Genomic DNA, 12,099 nt, shown 5'->3' on the forward strand with positions numbered 1-12,099 from the left:
TATTCGTTGATATGGATACTGATATTTCTATCAAACATCGATAACAGATGTCTAATAGACATTTATGATGGATTTATATCGTCTTTTATCATGGAAATAATATGGATTTCTAATAGAAACCTATCCAATATCCATCGAAGAGATAGATATAGTATGGAGTTATGGAGATTATATGGACGTCTATTGGATATTATGTTCTGTGTGGGTAGTTACAAGAAAGTGTTTCTATGCAGAACTTATAGATATTACCTAGTTAATAATATAATGCTGTTATATCCAAATCATGATATAAAAAGTACATATATGTACTAGCTAATATTATCTCACAGCTAGATAACTGAAGTAAGCTCGTGGCTGGCTAGTAAAAATTATTTAAAGAGAAGGTAAAAAGAAATTGGTCTGCTCGAATTCTTGCATTTTTATAGATGAATTTATCGCATTTAACTAACATGGTTCTTTTAATTCTACTTCATATGGTATTTTTCCTTGCTGTAAATCATTTTTTTTCATTAGTCTACATCAATCAATATATATTATTTTATTCCTTTATCTTTTTAATCGTTGAAAAAATCCGTGGTACATCTGTATTCGATCTTTGCGTTACGATTCGTGCACGTTGTTTACCAAGCCAAGTTTGAATTGATATTCGATAAATTCGTTATATGAAAATTTCTTTTACCAGCAAGGTAACAAATGACGTGCTATACTTTCTATTGTTTCAATAAGCTTGGGACACCTCCTGTTTCTCTTAAAATGTAAACGTATATCATGCGACTGTAGTGTGAATAGTAACAAGTGTTTATTGTGCACATTGATAAAAATAATTAATAATTATTTATTAATAAGTACTGTGATTAAAAGCGCAACAATAATTGAAGGTATGTTGTGTCCAATGTTCAGTATATATATTTATTTTTCAGTATATATATATATATATATAGAGTTTTATTATTAATTCTCATTACATGTTATTCTAATTAATAAACAATCAATATTTGAAACCTTGTTTTAGATGATGACTTTAAAAAGAAAAAAGTCATGTCAGATTGTACAATTTAATCGATTGTACATCGATAATGCTATTGACTGTGTGCCATTAATTTGGATATCGTTAAATTCTCAAAGTCTTCAGCTTGTCACAAAATTTATGCCACTGTCTTATATTAAAAAGGCTTGTAAAGATTTTCACAAATTAGTTGAAGCTGCAAGATATCCGGAAGAGAGCTGGCCTACTTATGGCATTACTTTAATTGACGAAGCAGGTATGAATTTTATTTGAACAATTTTTATATTATATTTGTTGATTTCATCAGATATAATAATTATTTTTAATTATTTTAACAGACAGTTACACTGAAGCGTTAAGAAAAAAAAAATGTAAAACATAATGAATATGTATACACAACAGACTGCGATGATTTAAATGATGAAATATCTAAATTGCAACTAAAAAACCTTCAGTTAATAAGATCTAAAATTGATAATCGGTAATAAATAAACATAAAAAGATTAATTGTGATATTTAGTAATAAAATTTTACCCTTAATACAATCATAAAATAGTGATGGTTTTAATGTTTTTTTATTTCCAATTTTTTTTACACAAGTATACTTCATAGCCAGATCCCTGTGAAAAAATTTTTGTATCACAGTTAATACATTTTTAGATACAGTTGTATTAGCATCTATTACGTTATTCATAATTATTATCTAAAAAAGAAAAAAAAATATATTTAATGTTTAATAATAAGAAAAAAACTAAAAAATTACAATAATAAATGATGGAAATTTGCTATTATACTATAGTATACTATAAGGATGATGTTCGTAATTTGACAATCACATTATTAGCAGACAATGCGCAGACTCTGCATACTCTGTTAGAAAAAGGGGAATCGACGAAGAATCGATCGCGATCTTCATGCTGTTGTCTTTTGTCGATCACAGTAACAGACGTCTCTTGAACTCGCAATTTACTTAGGCATGTACTATTAGGCGAGGAATTTAACCACATCAAACTCAATTCGTCTTAGGAAAAGAAATCTATCAGAGCTTGGTAAGTGACCTTCAATCAATTTTATTACAACTTTAAATTTAAAACTTTTATTATTTAATTAGAGTTGAAATTATTTAAACGATTCTTATTTTGCCATTTTTCACTAACTTTCTTTGTATGCGTTTTTGTGAAAAGTAAAACAAATGATATCGAGAGAATTTATTTTAACGTGCATTACATCCAGCAAGATTGGATTTCGTACAAATAATTTTAATTTTGTTCTTTTATGCAAATCTTATGCATTAACGAATTTTTTCGTCAAAGTGCTGTGTTTAATACTCATACACGCATCGTAATTATAACGCAAAAATTATTCACACTATGTGTTGAAAATTCATGTTTTCTTTCGTAATATATTGCTTAATAGATAGCTTTGTTTTTCCCTCCTTTTTGTAACCTTTTTCTCTTTTTGTTTAACGCTCAGTAAGTGTGTTCGTATCTCTTAATCAATATCAACCTTTCATCAAACACTATGATTAGTTTATGTATTAATCATAACGAGATCAAATAATGCGAAACATGCGTATTCCATTCCAACGAATTAGGCTAATAAACACAACCAATTTTGCGACACCTCTTTGCATATTTAACGTATCGAAGAAATAATCGTTAATATTTTACAATGTTAGTTACATTTCCTCTACAGAGCTGTATTCTTTTCTTTGCTATATGCATGCATGTGATAAATAATAAAAGATGTTAATTTTACAATTTAAACATATTGTAAATAATAGTTTAATTATGCTATCTATTAAAACAAATAATATAAATTCATGCACATAAATTAGATTAGATTTTATAATTTACTTGTTCAAACATTAATCTTTTTTTTATATGCAATGTCACCAAAATTAATTTGTATAATTTCAGATCAATACGTATAGTTATTATTAATAATAAAATTTTCAGAGAAGGAGACATTATATTGATCATAATTGCTAGAAATTCAATCAAAACCACATACGAGATAATGGGTTTCAAAATAAACTTGTTATTCATACTTGTTGTCTTTAACATGTTTAACATGGGATACCTATGTTGTTCAAAATCAATTCCGTCATCTGCAGGTAAGTGTTCCATTTCTCTCACATTGAACACGCACAGTAATCTTTCATTATATTTATTCGACTATAATACTTTTAATATTATTTAGATAATTCAAATTATTAATAATTATTTAATGCTTATATTTAATTATCAAATTGCCAAAAATCGTAAAAATTTGAAATTGTTAGTTTAATTTTATCGCAATGATAGATTGATAGAATAGATATTTTATTGTACATAAATTGATCTGCATTTTTTTATAATTTACTGCATTTGTTATGATTTAAGTTCTTGCACAATGTATATCTTTTTTACAGTGTGTAACCTCACGTATGAGAGAGGTCCTTGCATTGCGACCATTTGCAGACCAAATACCGTAGTTTACAAGAAATATTATTATTCGAACGAATTGAAAGATTGTCAATACCATTACCCGTCCGACGACTGCGGAGGAAATGGAAATAATTTCGAAACTTATGCAGACTGCATATCAACATGCAATCCAATATACTTTCGACACCGTAACAATGGCAAATATTTTAAATCTATTGAGGAAAAAAAAATTCTTTGAAACATAACATTTTTGAAGGTTTCCCATGTATTGATATGTATATGTCATAGTTTGATATTGAGTTTAAATTGAAGTAATAAAGGAAAGACTCTGCGAAGTCTTTATAAAATACTTGTAAAAGTCTTTAGTTTTTACAATAAATGACTGTGAAAAAATGGATTGTACGGATATGTATATGAAATATGTAGAAATATATATGTAAATAACGGAAATTACTTCTTAATTTATTCTTTCTTATATTTTTTATTGTATGTGGCATTTAATACTACATATAATAATTTAATAACATAAAAACATATAATAATTTAATAACATAAAAACATATAATAATTTGAATAAAACATAATCAGTGTTTATTGAAATATTTCTTTGATTTAAAAAATACGATCTTATATGAAATTATCGTAGTTGTACTAAATTATTATCAAAATTTTTACACACTCTTAATGGAAATGTTGTGTTCTTTTTTTATATTTATTGTTAGATATTTAACAAATTGTATAAAATTTTATGTGCTTTTTAAATATGTAAGGCAGTTAGGAAACAATTTAAGTAGAATTAAAATTTTATATCTTTATTTATTATTTATGAGATAAATATTATAATAACTTGATGTTAAATAAATTACATTTTTATGATGTTCGGGGTCAATATATCGATCAAATGTACTCTGGTCAATCGTACATTAAGTAATAATTTGGCGTTGGGAATGAAAGTAATTATATTGAAGCATGCACCTAAAATCGCTCTTTAATTACTCCTTTGATATCCATAACTACTCCTCTTAATTAATTAATATTAATAACGTTATTACATGAAAACAATTACCACTTTACTTAGCAACTCTATTTACACTCCCTTGTTTTCTTTAAAATTTTTTTTTTAAATTGCTCCTTAATTGCTTCTTTTGATTCCATTATTAAATTTTTAACTTTTTGAGTTTTTATTTATAAAAATTAATAAATGTTGTTTATTTTATGCAATTTTATTATACTTTATTTGATGTATTGTATCGTTTTTACAGCTTGGTGGTACGATTATGATTATATTATATGTAGGCTCTTGCACTCATTTTCAAGCAAAATTTTATTACGACAAAGTAAGATATGAATGTAGAATGTTGTGTGGAAGATTGTGATGTGGGAATGCAAATTCAATAACGCTTATATCGGCGAGTTTGCCATCTGCTGAAAAATATACCTTCACGCGGGTTAGGTTTATTTTTTTTATATCATTTATTTTATATTGTGCATTTTACCACATATTAAATATATAATAGTATGTACAATAATTTATTAACATTAGAAAATGTAATTTTAATTAAGAATAATCAATGTTTCCTAGGATGCCTATGTAATTTTAAAATATTATATCCTTTCTATCTATTTTCTACATAAACTGAGCATTCCATAATTTATAGACAAAATTAAGTGCAAAAGTTCTGCAGAATATAGTCCCAATTGGTTGGAAGCACTGTAAAGTTCAATCTTAAAGATAAAACAATATAAGGAAAATAAGTGATATTTCTTTTGGGATTTGCAAAACATTTTATTCAAAAGTAAAATAATACGAAATGTATAATGTTACTGCAATATTATTGAAATTTTAAATAATATACACGTACTTTACGATGAGTGTACGATGTTTAGATTATAATCGTGGGAAATATTTATTGCGAACGCCGTGATATTTTCAATAGCCGTCTTTTCGAAGCTTTACCGCATAGTATACTACAACGATAATGTTCGCAATTTATTAGCCACGTTATGAGTAGACAATGCGCAGACTCTGTGTATAGAAAGGGGATTTCGGAATTGACGAAGAATCGATCGCAATCTTCATGCTGTTGTCTTTTGGCCGGTTACAGTACAGACGTCTCCTGAACTCGTAATTTACATAGGCATGTAGAATTAGGCGAGGAATTTAGCGAACTCTATTCTTCTTAAGAAAAGAAATCTTGGTAAGTGACCTTCAATAAATTTTATCATAACTTTAAATTTACTTTTATTATTTAATTAGAGTTAAAATTATTTGAACGATTCTTATTTCGCCATTTTTTCAATAACTTTCTTTGTATGCATTTTTTGTGAAAACAGATGATGTCGAGAGAATTTATTTTAACGTGTATTATTTTCAGCAAAGTTGGATTTAGTATGGATAATTTAAATTTTGCTCTTTTATACAAATCTTATGCATTAACGATTTCTTTTGTCAAAGTGCTGTGTTTAATACTCATACATGCATCGTAACTAAATCGCAAAATTTGTTCACACTACGTTTGGCTGATATTTTAATCGTAACAAGATCAAATAGTACGGAACGTGCGAATTCCATTCGAGCAAATAAGATTAATAGATAGAACCAATTTTGCGTCATCTTTTTGCATAGTGAACATATTGAAGGAATAATCATTAATTTTTTACAATGTTATTCATATTTTCATTTTCTCTATAGAGCTATATTTTTTTTTGCTATATGCATGCATGTAATAAATAATAAACAGTGCTGATTTTACGATTTAAAATGATAAAGAACAGATTAATTTTGTTATCTAAAAGAAACAATATAAATTCGTGTACATAAATCAGATTAAAAATTTTGATTTACAATTTTGAACATTAATCTTTCATTAACAATCTGACTATTAAACCAGTAACTTATCTTTTTGTTCTCTTTTATTTCTTATTTGACAAATCATATTTTATCGATTATTATGGATTATATCACTTTTAATAACATTTTTCATTAATCCTGCAACAAATTTTGTATAAATCATATTTGGTTTGAAACCATATCTTATTGTAAATGATCAGTGTGCGTTTTCATATCTAATTTATTTATTGACACTGACGATAGCTTAATGACAGGTTGAAACGTTTGTATATATTAATGGTTTTTATAACATAATACAAGTTTGTTCGCGTTGATATCTAGCGAACTGGCTCACACATTTTGTTCCTATCGTTTTATGATTTTATTAATCTTTATTTTTATATATGATGTTATCACAATTAAATTTATATAATTTCAGATCAGTACGTATAGTCATTATTCATAATAAAATTTTCAGAGGAGGATTATATTGATCGTAACTGCTAGAAATTCAATCAAAACCACACACGAGAAAATGGTTTTCAAAATAAGTTTGTTATTTATACTTGTCATCTTCAGCATGTTTAGCGTAGGATACCTATGTCCTGCAAAAAAGGAGCCTCCTCCTCCAACGTTTCTTGAGATAAATGCAAAAGCATTGGGTATTAAAAGTAAGTGTTTCATTTCTCTCACTTTGAACACGCACAGTAATTTTTTATTATATTTGTTATTATAATACTTTTCATATAATTTAAAGAACTCAAATTATTAATAATTATTTAATGCATACATTTCGTTACCATAAATTGTTATAAATTGTAAAAATATAAAGTTGCCAGTTTTATTTTACCGCAATATTAGAATAGATATTTTACTGTACATAAATTGTTATGTATTATATATTTTTTTTTTTGTTTACTCTATGCGTTATTATTTAGGTTCTTGCACAATGTATATCTTTTTTTACAGAGTGTGGTCTTAAGTATGACCCTGGTCCTTGCTATTCGAAGGTGCGGTACATAAGCCACAAATTTGAAAGGAGATATTGGTATAATGTAAGAACGAAGGTTTGTGAACTTTTTGAGTATATAAAAAATTGCGGAGGAAATCCAAATAATTTTGAAACTTATGAAGAATGCATGACTACATGCAGCGAAGATTACATTGGATTTCTTAAGAATCATACACATTTAATAGATTATAAACTTGATAAATACTACACTAAGTTTGTACCCCGTAAAGGAAAATACTGGCCGTAGATCAGAAAATTTTTGAGGGTTTCTCATATATTGATGTGAATTTGTTATGGTTTGATATTGAGTTTAAGTAGAAGTACAAAATGACAGACTGAGAAGTCTTTATAAAATACTTGCAAAAATGTTTTATTTTTACAATAAAAGACTAATAAAATGAAATGTACAGATATGTATATGAAATATGTAAAAATATATATGTAAATAAAGAAAAGTACTCCTTAATTTATTATTTCTTATATTTTTCATTATATTGGGCATTTTTTTAATAATACATATAAAAATTTAATAACATTAAAGCATATAATAATTTGTATGAAACTTAATCAGTATTAAATGTAATATTATTTTAGTTTAAAAAATATCATCATATATGGAATTATCGTAATTGTACTTAATTATTATCAAACTTATTACACACAGGCAACAAAAGTATTGTGTCCCTTTTTTATATTTAGATATTACCAAATTGCGTAAAGTTTTATATGCTTTTTAAATATGTAAGGCAATTAGGAAACAATTTCAAATAAAAAAAATTGAAATTTTCTAACTTTATTTATTATTTATGAGTACATAAATATTGTAATAGCTTGATGTTAAATAAATCACATTTTTATGATGTCAAATGTTTAGTATCAATATATCGATAAAATGTACTCTCGTCAATCGGACGTGAGTGATAAGTTGCCGTTGGGGATAAAAGTAATTATATTGAAATATACGCCAAAAAATTGCTTTTTAATTGCTACTTTTATTCTCAACGTTAAATTTTTAATTTTGAAGGCCAATTCTTCTAAAAGAACAGATTTTAAAAATAATAAGCGTAAATAGGACTGCTAAGTAAACAGTGATAACAGTTTTCGTGTAATAGTGTTATTAATATTAATTAATTAAGTGGAGCAATTACGGATCATAGGAGCAATTAAAAAGCGATTTATTGGCGTATATTTCAATATAATTATTTTTATTTTATTTGCCTAACGGCCATTTATTACTGATGTACGATTGAGTACATTTGATCAATATATTGACACTGAACATTAGACATCATAAAAATATGATTTATTAAACATCAAACTATTACAATATTTATGGATTCATAAATAATAAATAAAGTAAAAAAATTTTAATTCTACTTACCTAAAAATGTTGAATTTTTATTTATAAAAATTAATAAATATTGTTTATTTGGAACGATTTCATTATACTTAATTTGACGTGTATTGTATCGTTTTTAAACTTGGTTGTGCGATTGTGATAATAACGTAGTTTTTTGCACTTATTTTTAAATGAAATATTACTTCAATAAAGTAAAAAACAAATGTAGAATTTTGTGTAGGAAATTGTGATAGGAATGCTAAAGAATTCAATAATGCTTATACCGGAAAGTTTACCGAAAAATACAACTTTACGCGGTTTTTAAATAAAAATGTAAGACTGTATGAAATTCTGATCAGATATCATATAAATTCTTTAATTTTATACGAATTAACAGAATCAAAATTAAATTCGTCGAAACATATGTATAACAGTCACTAAACTTTTTTTATTTTATATAGATTATTATGCCACATAAAGCATATATTGTAAAATACTACATACAATAATTAAATAACATCATAACATGGAAGTTTAATTAAAATTAAACAATATTTATTCCCAGCGTCGTGAAATTTTCAATAGGCGTCCTTTCGAAGAGTTACCGCATGGTTGTCGACAACGATGATGTTCGCAATTTATTAGCATGTTATTAGCAGACAATGCGCAAACTCTGTTTACAGAAGGGGGGGGGGATTTCGAAATCAACGAAGGATTGATCGCGATCTTCCATGCTGTTGATTTTTGACTGTCCACAGTAACAGACGTCTTTTGAACTCGCAATTTACTTAGGCATGTGCTATTAGGCGAGAAATTTAATCATATCGAACTCGATTCTTCTGAGAAAAAGAAATCAGAATCTGGTAAGTGACCTATAATCAACTTTATTATAACATTAAATTTACATTTACCATTTAATTAGAATTGAAATTATTTAAACTATTATTGTTTTGTTATATGTCCTTTAACTTTCTTTGTTATTTGCATCTTTGTGAAAAGTAAAACAGAATATCAAGAGAATTTAATATACTTATACACGAAACTATACCACGAAAATTGTTCACACTATGATTAGTTCATGTTTTAATCGTAAGAGATCAAATAATGAAAAACATGCAAATTTCATTCGAGCAAATAAGATTAATAGATACAAATTTTCGGCATCTTTTTGGATAGTAAACGAGTATCGCAGTAAACGTAGTATCGAAGGATAAATCATTAATATTTTACATTATAATTCCCATTTCCTCTATATAGCTATATTTCTTCTTTGCTATATGTATGTATGTGATAAATAATAAAAAATGCTAATTTTACAATTTAAACTTATTGCAAGTAACTGATAAATTATGTTATTTATTAAAACAAAAATAATATAAATTCATATACACAAATTAAATTAAATTTTATGATTCACTTTCGAACATTAATCTTTTTTTTATATTTGATGTTATCAAAATTAATTTATAATTTCTAAGTTAATTTATAATTTATAATTTTAGATTAGTACGTATAGTAATTATTCATAATAAAATTTTCAGAGAAGGAGGTAATTTATTGAACGTAACTGCTAAAAATTCAATCAAAAGAACACACGAGACGATGACTTTCAAACTGAACTTGTTATTCATACTTGTTGTCTTCAATGTGTTCAGCTTAGGATACCCATCTGGTTCAAAATCACCTTTGCTTCCTGATGAGCGACCAGCATGTAAGCGATCTATTTCTTTTACGTTGAACACGCACAGTAATCTTTCATTATACTTGCTATTATTATAGTTTTTATATTATTTAAAAAACTCAAATTGTTAAAAATTAATTAATACATATATTAGATTATCATAAATTGTCATAAACTGCAAAAATTTGAAGTTGTCAGTTTTATTTTACAAATAATAGATTGATAGATGATGATTATTGTTATCAATGATAGATTGATAGAATAGCTATTTTATTGTACATAAACTGATATGTATTTTTTATAGTTTAATAATGCATGCGTTATGATTTATGTTTTTGCACAATGTATATCTTTTTTACAGATTGTAGTATGCCTCATGACTCTGGTCCTTGCCTTACGGATGAGACGTCAATGAAAGCAGCATTTCAATGGAGATTCTTTTTTTCGACATTATCGAATGAATGTTTTCCTTTCAAGTACGGGGGCTGCGGCGGAAATAAAAATAATTTTATAAATTTTGAAGAATGCATGAAAATATGCAAATAATAATAGTTTATATACTTTAACAATGAAAAATATTTTAAATCCATTCAAGAATATAAAATTCTTTCAAGCCTAACATTATGGAGGCTTTCCCTTATATTCATATGTTTTGGTAATAGTTTGATATTGAGTTTAAGTTGAAGCACTAAATAAAAGACCTTGTAAAGTCTTTATAAAATACTTGTAAAAGTGTTTTATTTTTACAATAATTGACTGTAATAGAATGAAATGTACGGATATGTATATGAAATATGTAGGAATATATATGTAAATAAAAGAATGAACTATTTAATTTCTTATTTCTTATATTTTTCATTATATTGGCCATTTTTTAAATACTACATATAATAATTTAATAACAGTAAAGCATACAATAATTTGAATAAAACATAATCAGTGTTTAATTAAATAGTACTTTAATTTAATATTATTATTTTATATGGAAATATCGTAATTGTACTTAACTATTATCGTAATTATTATCAAACTCATTACTCTTATTATGCAACATAAGTATTGTGTTCCATTTTTATATTTAGATATTTAACAAATTGTATAATGCTTTATGTGCTTTTTAGATATGTAAGGCAATTGGGAAACAACTTCAAATAAGTAGAATTAAAATTTCCAAAGTTTATTTTATCACTTTACTATTTATGAGTAAATAAATATTGTAATAACTTGATGTTAAATAAATTACATTTTTATTATGTCAAATATTCAGTGTCAATATCAATCAAACGTACTCTGGTCCATCGTTACCGTTGAGGATAAAAGTAATTATATTAAAACATACACCAAAAAATCGCGTTTTGATTGCTCTTTTGATTTGCAATTGCTACACTTAATTAATTAATATTAATAACATTATTCACGAAAACAGTTGCCACTAATTACTTAGCAATCCTATTTTCACTTATTATCTTTAAAACCTTTTTGCCCAAAAAAATTGATCCTCAATTGCTTTTTTTATTCCAAATGTTAAATTTTGTATTTTGAGGACCAATTTTTTTGGAAGAACAGATCTTGAAGATAATATGTGTAAATAGGACTGCTAAGTAAATAATGGTAACAGTTTTCGTGTAATAGTGTTATTATATAAATTAATTAAATGGAGCAATTACGAATCAAAAAAGCAATTAAAAAGCGATTATTTGGCGTATGTTTCAATAAAATTATTTTTATCTCCAATGGCTATTTATTACGGATGTACGATCCACTAGAATACATTTGATCGATATGTTGATACCAAACATTTG

The 12,099-nt window shown here is 25.9% G+C and overlaps 1 long non-coding RNA gene across 2 annotated transcripts; it reads left to right on the forward strand.

The window, feature by feature from the left end:
• Positions 1 to 1,247: 1,247 nt before the first annotated feature.
• LOC105670239 (uncharacterized) lies at positions 1,248 to 11,139 on the forward strand. 2 transcript variants are annotated; one of them, XR_010889671.1, is made up of 8 exons: positions 1,248 to 1,262; positions 1,345 to 2,055; positions 2,965 to 3,122; positions 3,420 to 5,633; positions 6,705 to 6,936; positions 7,235 to 9,479; positions 10,158 to 10,327; positions 10,659 to 11,139. It is a non-coding gene; the product is annotated as an uncharacterized lncRNA (long non-coding RNA). The 2 variants fall into 2 exon arrangements; XR_010889672.1 differs by lacking the exon at positions 1,248 to 1,262 and having other exon boundaries at positions 1,909 to 2,055; positions 2,926 to 3,122.
• The last annotated feature ends 960 nt before the right edge of the window (positions 11,140 to 12,099 follow it).

Source organism: Linepithema humile, chromosome 4 (assembly GCF_040581485.1).
Source record: "Linepithema humile isolate Giens D197 chromosome 4, Lhum_UNIL_v1.0, whole genome shotgun sequence".
Taxonomy (NCBI): domain Eukaryota; kingdom Metazoa; phylum Arthropoda; class Insecta; order Hymenoptera; family Formicidae; genus Linepithema; species Linepithema humile.